Source organism: Monodelphis domestica, chromosome 1, assembly GCF_027887165.1.
Source record: "Monodelphis domestica isolate mMonDom1 chromosome 1, mMonDom1.pri, whole genome shotgun sequence".
NCBI lineage: Eukaryota > Metazoa > Chordata > Mammalia > Didelphimorphia > Didelphidae > Monodelphis > Monodelphis domestica.
Genome location: NC_077227.1, coordinates 612,071,079 through 612,089,702, shown reverse-complemented (window position 1 = coordinate 612,089,702; position 18,624 = coordinate 612,071,079). Strand labels below are relative to the sequence as shown.

At 36.9% G+C, this 18,624-nt stretch overlaps 1 protein-coding gene across 5 annotated transcripts in view; it reads left to right on the top strand.

The window, feature by feature from the left end:
• RIN2 (Ras and Rab interactor 2) overlaps nucleotides 1–18,624 on the top strand; it is a 268,598-nt gene that overhangs the window by 928 nt on the left and 249,046 nt on the right. For 4 of the 5 annotated variants that reach the window (XM_007476634.3, XM_007476637.3, XM_056813846.1 and 1 more), the window contains exon 2: nucleotides 3,960–4,062. The exons of the other annotated variant lie outside the window; for it this stretch is intronic. The gene's annotated coding sequence lies outside the window, so the exon portion shown is untranslated. The remainder of the gene's footprint in view (nucleotides 1–3,959; nucleotides 4,063–18,624) is intronic. 5 annotated transcript variants of the gene reach the window in all.

Here is an 18,624-nt window from a genome sequence, read left to right as displayed (position 1 = left end):
CCCCCATTAAAATATGAGCTCTTTGAGGGTATAGACCGTTTTTGCCTGTATCCCTAACACTTAGCATAATACTTGGCAAATAGTAAGCGCATAATAAATACTTGTTGACTGACTGTACATTTGTGGCAGTTCCCCGAGTGTGTATGCCAGCTTCAGGAGCTATGCGGCACCGGGTGAGAACACTTATGAATTGTTGATGAACTCTTAAGTGCACATGTCCAAGTAGTGTGTGTGAGAGGCCGAAGCCTCCTGGTTAAGTTGCTACATTAGGGCTGGCTGAAAGCTTCTGACCATCGGGGGTTCCCAGAGCCCTGCAGGTCGGTGCCTCGGTCCAAGGAATGGGTTCAGTTCGTTTTCCTGTCTGGTTGATTGATGAGGAGGAGGCCCCGCGTCCGAGAGGACTCTGTTGTTCCGGATTCCCAGCTCCAGAAGGGGCCTTTCAACCTTGTTAACTTGGCTCGGGAATCTACTTCTTAGCTCAGTGTCCGCCCCTTTTACCCCAGCTTCCAGGGGTTAGCATTTTTCTGCCGGCCCGCAGCGGCTTGGCTTTGGTGCCGGGTTTCAGGGTTTCATGTGAAGTGCAGAGGCTATGACCCCCCTACCCGCCCTTGGAGTGGGGGGCACTAGAGACAGTCATAAGGGGCTGGGGGCATCAGTTACAAACTTTGACAGTTGCACAGGAGCAGATCTCACGTTAGTGTAACTCATTACTTTTCTCCTCCGCGTTAGTCGAGAGTTATTTTTTATAGCCTTTGAAAAATTTCAGAGTTCCCAAGAGGTAGCCTTTTCGAAGTTCTAGGGAAAGCTAAACTGGCAACTGTCAAAGGGACTCCACTGTCAAGGGGAGAGGAAGAGATTCGATTCTGAGACTTTGTAAAATTAGCTAAGAGACCACTTTAAAAAACTCAATAACAATTCGCCACAGTTCCGTTGCTTTACAGAATTGCAAGCTGGAGGGGTACTTTGATCTTTGTTTCTCCTTCCTTAGGAAAAATCATTAAAAATATTCATAAACCTTTCTGAAGATCCACAGTACTTTACACAAATTCGTTAGTAAGAAATCATTTGTAGCTCTACTATCACCTTTTTCTGCTAGAGAACCGAGAAACTGGTGTTGATTATTCTGATTATTAACTATCAGATGAGGTTAACTGGGCTTTGACAAATCACAGCAGTTGCTGAACTGCTCCATCATAGCACATACCAGTTCTTAAACTTTTCTTTCAGGGTTCTTTGTTTAAACAACACTGGCTGACATAACAAAGCATTTATTAAGCACCTGCTATATGCTGGGCATTGGGCTGATAAAGACAAAAATGAAATATTCCCCCTTTTTAAAAAAAATTAAACCTTTACCTTCAAACTTAGTGTGCAGTAAAGGCTAGACAGTTGGGGTTGTCTTGCCCAGGGGCATACAGCAAGGAAGTATCTGAGTCTAAATCAGAATCCCAAACTCTGTAGGCCTGGCTTTCAATCCACTAAGTCACCTATCTGCCCCCAACATTCTCTCTTCTTAAATAATTTCTGGGGAAACAACATCTACATGTGTAAATATGTACAAAATAAAAGGTAAAATTGGGATGTAAATTTGACAAGCCAACCACAATACACACAAATCAAATAGGAATTAAGACAGGGATGTCCCAGCCCTCTACTTTGTATAAAATATTGTGCTAATAGCTGGAGGCAGTAGAACTCAATGTTTCAGTGAATCTGTTGTATCATCTATATGAATATTCACCTCAATAGTGCAGACTGCAACCTGTCCCTGCCCCTCTTGCCTATATGACTTATTTATGTACTCCTATAGATCCTGTACAGGGGAACCACCTGGCCTGTTGGAAGTTTCCTCCTTTCAGACTTAGTGGTTGTCAATTATAGAACTGGGACTGACTCATCTTTTCCACTGCATTTCCTGCTTACTCAAATACCCAGATGAATCTCATGATGTGACTATTCCCTCTCCTGGATAGTTTGACCATTCTTCTTATTTACACCTACTCATGTAAGTCTCAAGGAATCTACCCAGTGTTCTGAGGGTCTCCCTTGGTTATTTTTGACACTAAAAGGAAACAAGTATAGCATATGGGATCTCCATTGATCATTCTTCCCCATGACCATCTCTGTGGTCAACCCATCTTTCTGATCATCCATGCCATTGAGGACCTCCTTTATTTTGGTTGACCATAATACTTTATTTCTTTTATTTTGATTTAATTTGGCAAACACTTATTAAACATCTATGTGTTACCCATTGTGTAAGTACTGTAAGACAAAAAAAAAAGCAAGTGTCCTTTTACTCTAAGGAAGCAATGTGTACACAATATAGACACAGAAAGTTAAATTAAAAAACATACAAAGAAGAAAAAGGGAAGCTTTTTGAGGAGAGGATACTAGCAGCTGGGAATATCAGAATAGGTTTCCTGTAGAAGGAAGTCCCAGAGTTTAGCTTTGGGGAGCCCAAGATTTCATGTCAGGGAGATGAGGGAGAACTGCATTCTTTACAGAGGGAATGGTTTAGGTAAAGGCAAAGAGATGGGACCTAGAAAGTCTTTTATGAGGGACAAGAAACTGACTGGCATTGACTGTTCCAGTTTGACTGGAACATGGAGTAAGGGAGTGATGTATAATAAACCTGTTTCAACCTGTTCTGTAAATGATACTCATTTATAATCTTTGGAGACTATAATGTTTTATGGCAAATATTTCATCCCTTTCTTCAAAGGATTTATAACATAATAATAGCATATTATATCATGAAGGCTCCATGATTTAGTAAGTATAGGAAGCTCTCTCTACCAATATAAATACAATCCCTTTAGGGTTATGAGACAACTGACTAGAGTACTAGCCCTAGAAGACTTGAATTCAAATTTAGCCTCAGACACTTACTAGTTTGTAACCCTGGGCAAGTCACTAAACCAACTGTTTGCCTCAATTTCCTCAATTAGAAAATGGGAAGAGCAATAGTACCTACTTCCCAGAGTGGTTGTAAGGATCAAATGAGATATTTAAAAAATGCTTAGCACACAGTACCTGGTACTTTCAGCTGTTACGGGCATGACTGTGACCCTGTTTGGGGTTTGCTTGGAAAAGATATTGGGGGGCTGGCTTGTCATTTCTTTCTCCATCTCTTTTCACATTTGAAGAATTTAGGCATATTGTAGGTGATATAGAAATGTTTATTCCCTTCCTGTTCCCCATTGTGTTACTTAAAGAACCAAAAGGTTAAGCTACTGTGCCCAGGATGGCTTAGCTAGGAAATACCAACGTCATATTGAAATCATGGCTTCCTAACTGTTATTTTACTTTTAAATGTAAACAAAATATTTGTAGTGCAAAGAGATCAGATATGTAAATGGATCTGTAATCTCACTGTTTCAGGAGTGCCCTCCATGCCTCTCTTTCTTGTGTGCTTTTTGACAATCCCAATGCCTCCCATAATTCACCAAGACAGGGTGATCTACTCAGCATAGAGTATTTCCTGAACTCCTCTTGGCTTTGTAAGAACATAAGTGGAGTACTCTGGGTGTGTCTACCTTTTATCTCTTGATCTTTCCATTTGACCAGGCCATCTTTTCATTCTGTCATACAGTTCTTTGATAACATCCTGTTGGTCTGTTCTCTTTGATAATATGTTGCAGACTGTAGCCATCTAGCTCTCATCTATCTGTTATTCTTCAATAGACATTGATTTTTAGCTTCTTAGAGGCAGTTGGATTCCTCATGACTGCTTATAGCAATAGCTTTAGAATGTTGGAATTAGAAAGGTAGACCTTTGCTTTCATGAAAGTTTGAATTTAGTAAAGGAGCTTTGCGGTTTCCCACAGGTAATCCAGCTCACTCTCCTCCTTCTAGCCAACCTTGGACCCAATTCATTGTCTGTGTATACTGTCTATCACAAGATATATATTATTTTCTTATCATATGACAGTTAATTTAATTCCACTCATCTTCAGGCATCACTTTTGGGTGGCAATGGAAAAAGCACAGTACTGGGAACCAGGAAACTCGAGCTTGAAGTTTGCTTTCAATACTTATTAGCTGGGAAACTCAGGACAGGTAAGTTTTTTTTTTTTAATTTAAAAACAATTTAAATAAACCTTTACTTTCTATCTTAGAATCAATACTGTATATTTGTTCCAAGGCAGGAGTGGTAAGAGCTAGTTAAGTGACTAGTCTCAGGGTTACACAGCTAGGGAATTTCTGAAGCCATATTTGAATATAAGACTTCAAATCTCTAGACCTGGTTCTCAATCCACTGAGTCATCTAGGTCCCCTCAGGTAAGTCTTTTTAACCCATCTGAGGCTCAGTATCTTCATCTTTGAAATGCAGACAATAATACTTAGACTAGGAAATCCTAGGTTCAAATCTGGACCCAGACACCCCATAGCTGTATGACCCTGAGCAAGTCAATTAACCCTCATCACTTAGCATATATTACTCTTCTGATTGCAAGGCAGAAGATAAGGGTTTTAAAGAATAATAATAAACACTGTCTGCTTCACTGGATTGTTATGAGGTAAGTGATTTATAAACCTTAAAGAAGAAACAGAAGTTGCTGGTGTGGATTGTACAAAATATCTCTCCCATAAAGTTTTCCTAATAAATGTTTCATTTGTCTATGTTTAAAGCAATAAGAAAAACAGGCACATTTGGTTTTATTAATTTCATTAAAAATTTGAATATCACTATTTTAAAAAAGTATTTTGAAGTGGACTTCTGGGCTATAAGCAGTTCTTGTCCAGGAATCTAGGTCGACTTTGTTTAACTCCTTTATTTTATAGAAGAGAAAAATGAGATCATTAAAAGTTAAGAAACTTGCCCAAGGTCACATGAGTATTTGGTGGCAGTGATGACTGAATCACCTGGTGTCCTTCCTACCATGCCACACTGCTTTTCATTTATTAAGGATCCACAAATATAATATATCCATATGCTAGGGGCTGGGGTACATGAGTAAGCATGTAGTGGAAATCCTTTCTATATATCAGGTTAGTTTACTTGAGGCTTACTTCTATCATAATTATTATTCAATTGCTTCAGTCATATTCATCTCTTCATGACCTCATTTAGGATTTTCTTGGATGAGATACTTGACTGGTTTGCCATTTCCTTCTGCAGCTCATTTTAAAGAGGAGGAAACTGAGGCAAACAGGGTTAAGTGCCTTGCTCAGGATCACACAGCTAGTATCTGAGGCCAGATTAAAACTTTAGAAAACGAGTCTTCTGAACTTAGGGCCTTGGCACTCCGTCCACTACAACACCTACCTCTTTATCATGGTAAAAAATATAAAACAAAGAATTTGGGAATGGGAACTATGGATGCTGGGTTCACTCTCTTCATCTGCTTCCTTTGTGACCATAGGCAAGACTCCTACTCTCTTTGATCCTAATCTCATGTGTAAAATGAGGAAGTTAGGCTAGAAGATCTCTAATGTCTCTCCTCATTTCTGAATTCTATCTTATGTAGGTTTTTTAGCTAGATCCTAGCCCTCATGAATACAGATCATGTTTCTAACCCAAGTTGCCTTACAAATTCATACTCTTAGTTACCTGAACACTCAAGAAAATGTAAATGAAGGAAAAAGCAGAATAAAGTAATCAGAACTCATATGAAAACAGCTCAAGCAATGGCCACCACAGATGGTTTTTGTCAATTACATCATTATTTTATGTTAAGTAAATTTTTAGAAAGACATTTTTTAAAAACCTTGTTAGTTTGAAAACTTGGGTTTCATAATGATAACTGGTTAATAGTCTAAATAAATCTATTTTTATGAGGATTTTCCTTTTTGAAAATCTCTAGAGGGTGTTAGTGTTGATTTTTAAAGAATGAAAGATCCTTTCTCTCTTATCCTTTTCACTATTTGGTTATTATTGGCCTTCTCGTTAATGCCCTTGGTTACCCTCCAGGTACATCAAGAAAAAGCTAAAGAAAAGAAAAAAATTCTTTCACTCATTAGCATGTGCCAGGCTATCTTGGGTTATTTATAATCTTGAAGTAACGTTGCAAAGTCCAAACTTCAAGAATTTCAAAGTTGTTATGGCAAGACAAACCCAGGAACTATATGAATACAATCACAAAACACTTTTCATACAAATGAAGTCAGATTCAAACAATATGGAAAAACATTAATTGCTAATGGGTAGGCTGAGCCAATTAAATAAAATATTAATTCTATCCAATTTAATTTAATTTTTTAGTACCATACCAATCAAACTATCAAAAATTATTTTATGGTGCTAGAAAAAATTAACAGAATTCATCTGGAAGGACAAAATGTCAAGAGTATCCAAGGAATTCATAAAAAAAAAATGTGTGTCAGATAACAATCTGGTACTAGCTTTAAGAAAGAGAGTGTTGTATCAATGGAATAGACACAATACACAGTAGAAAATGACAATGGCAATCTAGTGTTTGGTAAACCCCAAGATTCAAGCTTTTGGGCCAAGAATACATTATCTGACAAAAACTGTTGGGAAACTGGAAAACAGTATGGGAGAAACTAGGTAGAGACCATAAAGGGGGCTACCATGAGCAAATTAGGAGAGCATGGAATAGTTTATCTGAGTAAGAGAAGAATTTATGACCAAATAAAAGATGAAGAGCATTATGAAATATAAAATAGAAAATTTTGAGTTACATTAAATTTAAAAGGTTTTGCACAAACAAAACCAATGCAACCAAGATTAGAAGGAAAACATAAAATGAGGGGGAAAGCAAGTTTCTCTAACAAGGGACTCATTTCTCAAATATATAGAGATTTGAGTCAGATACATGCCATTTCCAGTTGATAAATGATGGAAAGATATGAACAGGCAGTTTTTAGAAGAAGAAACCAAAACTCTCAACCACATGAAAAGATGCTCTAAATCACTCTTGATTAGAAAAATGCAAATTGAAAACAACTCTGAGATACTACTTCACACCTAGCAGGTTGACTAAGACAGAAAAGGAAAATTGGAACACTAATGCATTGTTGGTAGAGTTGTGAATTAATCCAATTATTGTATAGAACAATTTGTAACTATGCTCAAAGTTATAAAATCACACATACTCTTTGGTCCAGCAATAATACTACTACTAGGACTACTAATTTCACAATTATGCAGCAATTGATTGGTTCTACAATTGTGGACAATCTACTTATCTTACCCACACTATAGTTTTCTCACTAAAATGGATAGGTTAGTGTCAACTTCACAATGTAGTCAGTGATACAGTGATCAATTCAGTGAAATAATATTTTATTCATTCATTGCACCAACAGTGGCATTAGATGTCATGTTGACATAGCAGTTAATTTTTTATTTTACTGTCATGTCAATTCCAAAACATTTAGTAAAGATTCATACTTTCATTCATAAAGATTCCACTGTCAGAAATTCTATTTCTGTATGGATCTTTCCATATTGTAATAAGTAGAGACACTTTTGTGCAGCTGGGTCTCATACTGCATGGACTGTAGGGCCTGGAGTCAAGAAGACCTGAGTTCAGAGCATCAAAACCAGCCTCAGACACTTACTAGCTTTGTGACCCCAGGAAAGTTACTTTACCCTGTTTGTCTCAGTTACCTCCTTTGTAAAAAGCTGGAGAGGAAAATGGAATACCACTCCAGTATCTTTGCCAAGGAAACCTTAAGAATCAAAAAGGACTGAAAACCACTGAACTTGCTTGAAAGAAGTAAGATTTCCATTTCTCCAGTCCTAGGATGTTAAATGTTACAGAAATAGAAAATGAACTACCCGTGATGGAGGAAACATCATACAACTCAACAGAACTCTTTTGGGTTTCATATTCCAGCTCTACTGCCTGACACCTCTGTAGCCATAGGCAAGTCACTTCACCTCCATAAGACCTCATTTGTTTTTACTTTTCATCTACAAAATAAGAGAGGTTGGATTAGAGGGTATCTAAGCTTCCCCAGCTTGATGATCCTCTGAACAAAAGAGTTTAGTAGTTTGAGCATTCTGGGTAAACTCCTAATAGGAACTTTTTCCCTTTATAAGTAAAATGGAATCAAGATAGGTTGGATTAACAATTACAATGAGCATCTCAAGCTCATTGTCATAAATCCATTATTTATAGAAATTTGGGAAATGTTGGAAAAGCTGGCAGAAAATTTTGTGGGCTGGTGGTTGTTTTTTTTTTTTTAAACATCAACAAGACCTGAACTGAATCTTACTGCAAAGTTTCATGATTTATGGTTCGACAATTCATGAATTGTTCTGATAAGCACTGTGATATTCTAGTTTACTTATCTCTGTACCTTGGTTTCATAATCTATAAAAAGGAAGTTTAATTAGGTGATCTCTAAGTTCTTGAATAGTGCTAAAATTTTTTTTTTTATGGCCACAATATCATGTCAGGACTGTTTAGGCTAAGTAGACAAGTAACCTATATGATATAACTTGAAGGGGTTGTATCTGAACTACTCTGGTGTCATAGTGCCTGAAATTCTCAATATTAGATTCACTGCTTTGGGAAAGAAATTCTTTAGACATCTCCTCTTAGTTTATCCCAAAAGAGGATACATTATCTTTTCTCCAAAAATTACTTTTCTTTTGAACATAACTTTTTTCTTTATCCTTACATTATCTTTGAGGGCACCTGTGTCCTTACAGTCACAAAGGTTCACAATTTCACTGTCAAAACTCAATTGCTTAATTTTACTCATTGTTCATGCCTAGTCATTTGTCCAATATTGAGAGTTTTGTCTCCATATCTCACATAAATGCCCTTTTCTTCACTTGCCATCATTAAGGCCTTCATCATGTTTCCTAGACTAGTGATCTCCAAGCTTTTTGAATTGGATATCTCTATCATTAAAAAATTTTTGAGCACTCTCCCCAAATGTAAATACATTTATTTATAAATTATATATATATATATATGTGTGTGTGTTCTACTTGGTATGTATGCATATATATGTATATATACAGATACATTAAAACTCCTTCCTGCCCAAAATCAAAAAGGAAGTGGGGCTTCTTGCAGGACAGAGCCCACACTTCAAAGAGCAATTGCTCATGAAGTAATCTGGGAAACAAAGGTGTTTTGGAGGGGGGAGAAGGAATTTCTTTTTTTTTTAAATCTTTTAATTCTAAACTTAATACCCAACAAATATTAGTATTTTCATATACAAAGCAGAACACAAAAAGAAGAAAACTGTGAATTTCTATTCCATACTACTATTTTTTAAATTATGTAATAAATTCAGCATTACTTTCAAAACTCTCTTGCTTATTTTTCCTTCTGAATTTTCTTGTGTTTGCCTCTGTGCACTTTAAAAAATGTTTTATTCTTTAAAAGCATCACAGTTGCTACTCCTCCAACTCCAATAAGATTCCTCAACTACCACCCTCCGAATTTTTTTAAAACCCTTGTAACATAAGCATAGCCAAGAAAAATCCATACAATGGCTGTGTCCAAAGAAATTGTATGTCTCCTTCCTCTGTCTCTACTTCTTTGCCAGGAAATCAGTAACATGCTTCATCTCAGTTCCTCTAGAATCATGCTTGACCAGTCTTTCAAAGTTGCTTTTCTGCATAGTGTTATTATAAATATATAAATTTTTCTGATTCTTCTCATTTTACTCTGCATCAGTTCATAACTTCTAGAATTTTATGATTTAATAATGTTATTTTATATTCATATACTGTTGGGCTGCTATTTGGGGCATCCATACATAAGTGACATTCTAAGTATCCTAAAGGACCTATGGCCAGAAGAGGGGAGATTGGGAGATTATACAGGAGATGTTAGTGTAGGAATATGTTGGGGAATAATGGGTGACTACTAAGTTATGGTTATGTTGGCTGGTCAAAAGCCCCACAACTGGCAATTGCAGAAAGAGTGAGAGATAACCCATCTTCTGAATACTTTAACACATGCCCCTTTAACACATGTTATGGCTTAAGGGGCTATAGACTCTACTTTGGAGACACCCACCTTAGACTATTGCATCCTCCTCATTGGTTTGTCAGCCTCAATTTTCTTCTCACATTGATATATCCTCCACAGAGCTGTCAAAGATATTTTTAAAGTTCTCTGCCCTGTAAATTCCAGTGGCTACCTAATACTTTAAGGATCAAACACAGGCTCCTTGAAATATAATCACCTAAAGCTCTTCACTCCATGACCTTATCCTCTCTTCCTAGTCTTTGCTTTCCTCCATGGACCCTGTGGTCTAGCCATAATGACCTTCCTACCATTCCTTACATGGCATTCCATTATCTCAGTGTTCTTTTGTACTGGCTGTCACCTATATTGGGAATTCTCTTTTTCCACACCTATGACTTTTTAGGAATCCTTGGTTTCTTTCAAGATACTTCAAGGTGGTAAATTCCAGCTTCTTCATGAGACCCCTCCTGATTCCTGAGCTACTGGCACCTTCCTCTCATCTCCAGGTTACTTTGTATTTGCTTTGGTATATCTTTTGTATATACCCATGTATACATTCTATCTCCTTAGAAAGGACAGGATTGATTCACTTTTGTCTTTGTGAGAATTGTGATTTTGGAGAGATATTGTTAAGTGCTATAGATATAATGATAAGACTCCTATTCAAGTGGTCCGAATGCCCATAAAATATATCGACAGTGACAATTTCCACTCTCTTGACTCAGTCTAACCCTGTTTCAAGCAGTTAATGATTGAAGCTCCTGATTGGATATGACTCTTGGCCAACTTCAGAAGCCTGTGAGCCACTCTTCTCTTACTGCCTCTGATAACCCATTCTACCCTTCATCCACTTTCTTCACCTGATAAGGAAACGACCCCAACCCAAGACCAGCATAGAGAAATGATCCCTGGAATTTCTCCACTACAGCTGGGTGTGATTAGAAATACCACATCTGGTATTAGTTACCTATTCTAAGCCAACCCCATTTTTAGGGTATAAAACTTCCCTGCTTAGACCCTTACTTTGAGCTTGTAACTTTTACCTGGACAAGTCTCCCACCTCCTCAAGCTATAGGATTAGTGAACTCCCTAGCCTGTCATATTCTCTAAATCAAGGGTTCTTATCTTGGGGTCCACAAACTTGTTTTTTAAAAAATGAAAACTACATGTCATGGTAATTGGTTTCCCTCATGTTTTATATATTTTACATATCATGTAAATTTACATATCTCCCTGTTTTTTATTTCTGTAGATTTCACAAGATTGCCAGAGAGATCCATTACCAAAAACCATTAAGAATCCTGATAATCTGATGACATATTCTTGTAGAATGAATTTATTGGGGATTGCAAAGGTTGGAAATTGCATTTACCCTAAAAGTAAATGCAATTTCCAGATATATATGTGTGTGTGTACACATATGTATCTGTATATTTGTGCATCTATAATGCATGTACATGCCTACATATGTTTACATAATGCATGTATTTGCCTATACACACATACCTTTAAGTGGTATGGAAACAATTTTTTTGTTGTTTTTCTTCAATAACACTGGAAACAGAGATCTAGAAAAGTTAAATGCCTCTAGTCACATTTAGTTAATGGTATTACTGGGTCAACTGATATCTGCATCCAGTGCTTTTTCTATTATACCACATGGCTTCCAGTTCAATGTAGGATATTGTGGAAGACTCCAAAGCTTGGGGGAAAAAAACTATAAAATGGGCTGATTTTGAAAGTGCAGAGCTCTCTATCTATGTATAGAGAAAATACATATCTCTATTTATGTAACCTGAGGAAAATCATTTAATCTTTCTAAGCTTCAATTTTCTCATCTTTAAAAAGAAGGGTTTGAAGGAAGATATCCTCTTAGTTCAATTGGACTGTGAGCTCCTTGAGGACAGGGATGACCTTTTGCCTTTATGTCATCAGTGCTAAGGCTCATTGTCTGATGCTTGTCAGGACTTAATAAATGCTTGTTGGTTCATTTAAGATTTCTACCAGCTGTAAAGCAAATATCCTATGAAGTGCTCAAACAGAAATGGATTACCCTTTCTTGGGTATGTGGTAAATGGAATTCTTAGATTTAAGTTAGATTTTGGAATAAGTGAACCTCTAAAGCCTTCTCCTCAGAGAGTCTCTGAAACTGTGCTACCTCTTGTTCTGGGCAAGGCCTGACTCAAGCCAGTCCTTGGTAGTTTTGATTTGATGTTAGAACAAAACAAAATCCACCAACATTTTTTTTCAAATAATATATGAAGTACTATATTTTTATGAGCTTTGATCTTTTTCACAAAAAAAAAAGAAATACTTGCAGACTTAACATGGAAATGCATTTCCATGTTAATTCTACCCACTTTATAAACATTTAAAATAGATATCAAAAATGCAATTTGTCAGTCAGACATATTAAAGGCATTGTAGCCCAGCCTGCTTAGTCCCAGATCTTTGAGGTCTGTGCATTTAAATCCTGGTGGACTTTGACAACCTTTTTCAATGTCTCTAGAGCACTGAGTATCTGGCTTAGCTAAATTATCTCAAGTCACAGCTTCTAGCCACATATCAACCATTACAGAGTGATAGGTCAAATTTACTTAGCTATATAGTAGGAGGATATTCAACAAAGACAGGCATTGAAGACAGACACCTGGAGTTGATTCAGCTGAGCTAAGGTCAGCTTTGTCTGAATGACTTACCCATTGTATTCTATCAGTCACACATCAGAAACCTTGGAACTTCTCCTAGCTCCCTTACACTTAGGGGATGAGCCAGTGATGTCCTTTAGTCCCCTGAGCCATCCAAGTTGGGAGTAAGGTCTTCAGATATTTTAAGGAAAAATGAGCTTAACTTGAACAAGGGGTAGAGGGGGTGGAAGGTATAGAATAATGTTCCTGTTTACAGCTCCCCAATTGGTTGACTTCCTTTTTAGAAATAATGGGCACACTGGAAGAATTTAGTTGGAAAAATTATTTATGATTGTATAGCTTAGAGTTTTCTTCATGTAGCATATAGTGGAAGGAGCCCTGAAATTTATAAGGAGAGCTCTAGGTTTAAATCCCACTTCAGAAATTTACTAAATGGTTGGTTAACCCATGGCAAATCGTTTAGTCTCTCTGAGCCTTAATTTCTTAATCTGTAAAATGAGGATAATAATAGATTTAATGACTATGTCAAAGTAGTTGTGAGAAGCAATTAATCAAGCAGCAAGCACAAGTGACATCAGGAATAGAGAGACATAAATGAAACAAGTTCCACTTTCATAGAGGAAGCAGGGAGATATGGCTCAGCTGATGGAACACTAGGGCTGACGTCAGGAAAATTTGAGTTCAAATGTGACCACAAATACTGTGTGACTTTGGACAAGTCCTTTAATCTCTGTTTGCTATAATCCACCAGAAAAAGAAATGGCAAACCACTCCAGTATCTTTGTCAAGAAAATCCCCATTGACAGTATGATCCACAGCATCTCAAAGAGTCAGGCATGACTGAATAACAACAGCTGCCTTCATGGAGTTTACACCCCATAGTGGGAGGGAATATGTACACAATAAGCACCTGCAAAATAAATATAAGGTCATTTGGGGCAAAGGCACTAGCTTCTAAGGAAAAGCTTCATGCGGGAGGTGGGCTTTTGAGCTAACTTTGAAGGAAATTAGAAATTCTGTGAGATAGAGATGAAGAAGACATATATTTTGGGCAAGAAAGTCAGCCTGTATGAAGTTATAGGGAAGGAAAATGGAATGTGAGGAACAGGGCAGAAAAAAGACCATTTTGGCTGGACCAAAACATATGTAAAGCAGAGTAATGCAAAATACTGCCTGGAAAGGGAGATCAGAGGAAATTATGTATGTGAATTAGAATATAAATGTTAGTCATTATTATATTGTGACAATAACTATCTCTTTAAGAAACAGAAATATTTTAATGATTAGCATGTGCCTTCATATAGATTATCTCATTTGTCATTTACAGATGTGCCCTGCTTTAGGAAAATTCAGTATCCCCAAATCTCAATTTATGAAACATAAAATGATAAAAATGTGTAAAAACATAAAGTGATGATTATTCAGTATGCAAAAGTGAAGCACTCAAGCCCAGATTTCCATTAAGTAGACAAATTCCTTAGTGAATTAAAAAAATACTTTTTTCCCCTCAAAGATTGCTTTTATATAATGTTCAAGGATGCCTCTCCTATATAAAATGAGTGATAGCTGGGATATCATCTCTCATGCACTGAAGAGGATATCAAAGTCTAGAGAAATCAGTGTCCAAGTTTACATAAACACCAGGAGATCTAGAATTAGAACACCAGTTTTCCTGGACCTCGGTTTAAGTTTCTGCCTGCCTTACTTCAGCACCAGAGTCCCAAGTCATAGGAGAGATTAACTAGAAAAGACATCCCTAATCCCATGTGAATTTGTGCAGCTCAAGGGCATCTGAGGAATGTTATTAACTGTACAACATGGACATGAGGTATTATAATTGGATGCCTGATCTATTTTCCTGAAACTTAAATAACAGAAATCTAACATTTCAACAGTGATTATTATTATCTTTGGTATAAAAAATAAGTATTTGGTGCCTCAGATTTAAATGTGAAAATATACAATAAGAGATTCTTGGACATTGTAAGGAATGAATTTGTACTTTCAATGAATAATTTATCTCTACTATTAATTAACACTAATTAATACTAATGCTAATTATAATTAATCTCACTTATGGCATATGGGTGATACAAAACAGTGAAAAACATGACCTGGCCTTTCTGGGGCTTTTAAACAAGCATGAGAATGAATATGTATTTTTTAAAATCCTAGAATAGAAGAAAAAATATGATAACTCATAAGCAGTAATGACATTATATGCTCTAGACATTTAGAAGAAGAAACAACCACTTCCAGACAGAAAGGAAAAGGTGGGACTTGAGTTGACCTTTGGGAGATAGGTAGGAGATTGTGGTCAATAGATTTCTATACATATTTGCAGGTCTACATGTATGACTCTGGGCTGTATGACCCTGGGCAAGTCACTTAATCCCAATTGCCTAGCCCATACCACTGTACTGCCTCCAAAGGTAAGGGCTTAAAAAAACCCCAAACCATTATTCTAAGAAAAAGTTCATAGGCTTCATAGGCTTCACCAGGTTGCCACCACTTTGATACTAAAAAGATTTAGAACCCACAATTATTAGAATAAATTAGGTAAAAGGGCAATGTATTATGTAGGGCTTTGAATGCCAAATTAAAGAGCAGATTTTTGTCCTGCAAGAAATAGACCACCATCAAAGTTTTAGACTGGAGGAAAAAGTAACTATCACAGCTCTGTTTTAGAAAAATTCATCTTTCCACAGTCAGTATATAGTATGGACTGGAGGAATAAGAGATTGTAGATCAGGAGGTTACTGCAAGAATCAAGGCATGGAGAATATGACCTATACTGAGAAGGAACTGATGTGAGAAACAGGGAATAACATCTGACCATTCCACCCAAGGGTATATATGTGTTCCCTGTTTTTAGATTCAGGAAATCCCTGAAACTCTTATTTTTCTATAAGGCAAAATCCTGACTGTACTTGCACTTTTGCCTTCATTGTCAGAGATCTACAGAGCTTTGGAGTGAATAGAAAAGGTAATAAAAGGTAAAAGACTTGTGGATGTTTATTAGTTAACATCAAATGTTGAAAGGAAGTGAAAAGTGGAATCGTATTGCTGTAAACCCCCTCTACATCTACTGTCTTTCCCTTGTTTTCAACAAGCAACTATGTGCTTCTGCCTAGAATCAGTTAACAAGCATTTATGAAGTTCCTGCAATGTGCTGGACACTGTGCTAAGCCCTGGAGATACAGAGAAAGGCAAAAAGAGTCTGACCTCAACAAGTTCACTTTCTAATGGGAGGAGGCAGCATGTAAGTTTACTGGGGGCATGCAAGATATAGAAGAAATAGATGGAAGGTAAGGGTTCCTGAATATTACCTCCATCAAATACTAGACCTAAAAGGAATAGAGAGGAAATGAATTAAAGCAGAAGTGAAAGAACTGATTAAAACAGTATTTTGTGAACCAATTTAGCCATCAATGCCTTTGGGATTTGTTATATATTGACAGAACCTATTAATGCTGTTAGGAGGGCCGAGGGGTTTTCAATTATTGGATAAAGTAGAAGTGGGGAGTAAAGATTTGGGAAATGTTGGTGCAGATGGAGGAGATTAAGCCTATTTTATGCCTCAAATTATGGTACATATTAGATATTTGGGAAAAGAAAATATCATTAATGTTTTCAAAGAATCTTATTACAATTTCTTGGCTCCCAAGGGCTCTGCAACACACGGCTTTGTTAAATGTGCTGAGTTAAAGGGTTATTAGTAAAGTTTGAGAAGATTCCAATTGTAGGGGTAATCCTGACATTTGAACCCTATCAATTAAATTTTTCTTCTGTGCCAAATTTATTAGTGTCCCCCCCATTGTTCTGTCCCATCTCTCCTGAGTGATATTTTTTGGTCTCATTGAGAGTAGATAATAGGAGATCATCTAGCCTTACTCCCTAATTTTACAAATGAAGAAATTGAGATTGAGAAAGGTATTTTTAATAGAGGGTTTAAACTGGACTCTCAGCTTTCTGTAGTTTGCATCTGCTGCTCTGCCTGGTTTAAGCTCCATATCCCTTCCATTACATTCCTCCTTCCTTTTTGTCTTTCCATTTAAATTGTAACCCAGATTGTTGATGGACACAGAGAAGTTAATATGTGTCTGATATAGGATTTGAGCTATATTCCTTATTACAACTATTATTCACTAACCAATTAGCTGACTTATTTGGCAGAAAACTAAAGTTAATCATGTCTAGCACATCAAGCCCTGTTATAATATAATTAAAAGATTCCACATACATTACTGTATAGAAAGTGATTTCTCTCCAAATAGATTGTGGGCTCCAGGGATAATTCTTTATGGCACTAGATGTACACTGGATGCATAAATGAGTACTTATTGAATTTTGAGCAAATTCGACAATCCTGCCCTTGAATAGTCTCTTCTTCCAGTTCTTTTCTGCCATTCTAAAAAAGAAAAATCCCAGAGAATCTTCCTTCATGTTCTTTGAGAGGTCAAGTCAACTAGTCCTCAATCCAAGCATTCCTGTTCACTTCATTGATCCTTAGTTACCAACATTACCCTCTCACCCTCACTGCCCTCCCTCCTTTCTCCACTTCACAAAAGGTCCAGAAGACTCTAGGGACTCCTGTATTTCTTTGTAGTATCTGGTGCATGGCTGGAAAGAACTCCCAAATCCAAAGAAATTTCCCTTGTCCCCTTGCTTCTAGCCTGTTCAAGAAGAGAACTATTCTTGACCCACTTTTTCAAATACTTCAATTCTTAAGGAACTGTTATTTAATTGGTGGTTTTCCACCCTCCACCAACCCAAATTATTCCCTTTCTGTGCCAGACAAAATGGTTTCATAAGTGGTTTTAGCTAAAAAAAAAAATTCATTACCTGATTGCCCACCTGATGTTGCATCTTTCCAAATTTTGGCTAGTCTTTAAATGACAGCTGCCTCTTGGTTTCCCTGGTTTCCTTCAAGTCTCAGCTGAAATCTTATTTTCTCCAATAGTGTTGTCAAATCCAAATAGAAAAGAGAGCCACTGAACTGTACATAAAGATCCCTATGGGCTGCATATTTATTGACTTAGAAAACCACAAATCTTTATGGATTTCTTTTTTTATTAACAGATCAACATATTAAAAATCAGATAGGACTACATTTTAATCTAGTTCAGGCTACACTCAAGAGCCTTCTGAGCCACGTGTCTGATGCCTCTGTTTTATAGGCAGCCTTTCTCAAACTCCTTAATTCTTGTGCCTTCCCTCTGTTAACTTGTCTTTCTTTGTATTCTCAGTCTGTAGCACAGTTCCTGGCACATAATAGGCACTTATAATGTACAACGATCATCTGTACAATCTGTACAATAACAACTGTTATCACCAGTGCAAGAGTCTAAGACAACTCCAAGAGACTCATGATGAAAAATACTTTCCACCACCATAGAAGGAAATGGAGTCTGGAGGCAGATTGAATTGTATCATTTTTCACTTCATCTTCTTCATGAGTTTTTTTTATTATATAAATGATTTGTGTCTTCTTTCATAACCCAAAGAACAGGGAAATATGTATTGCATGATTGAACATATATGTAGTGATTAAAATAGTGGAAGACATAAACTGAGGCAGTTTAAAAAGTGATTGGCTTAAATTGTGACCGCAGAAAATATGTTTTCACTACAGTGTCTTGTTTTTAAATCAAATATAAGGTGGTTGCCAGGGAAAAATTCCCAATTATTAAATATACCCGCCAGCTGGGTTTTATAGAGATTTTAATTAATACAAATAAGGAATTAATAAAAGGGAGAGAGAGAGAAAAGGAAATAATGAGGAAAAGCGCTATACCAGCCTAGGCCAGCATGAGCCAGCCTAAGCTGAAAACCCTAAGAGAGGGATCAGTCAGTTTTTTATCAACTCACCACAAGATCTCTTAGACAGTTCCTGAGAGAGAGAGAGAGAGAGAGAGAGAGAGAGAGAGAGACAGAGAGACAGAGAGACAGAGAGAGTGAGAGAGAGAGAGAGAGAGAGAAAAAGAGAGAGAGAGAGAGAGAAAAAGAGAGAGAGAGAGAGAGAGAGAGAGAGAGAGAGAGAGAGAGAGAGAGAGAGAGAGAGAGAG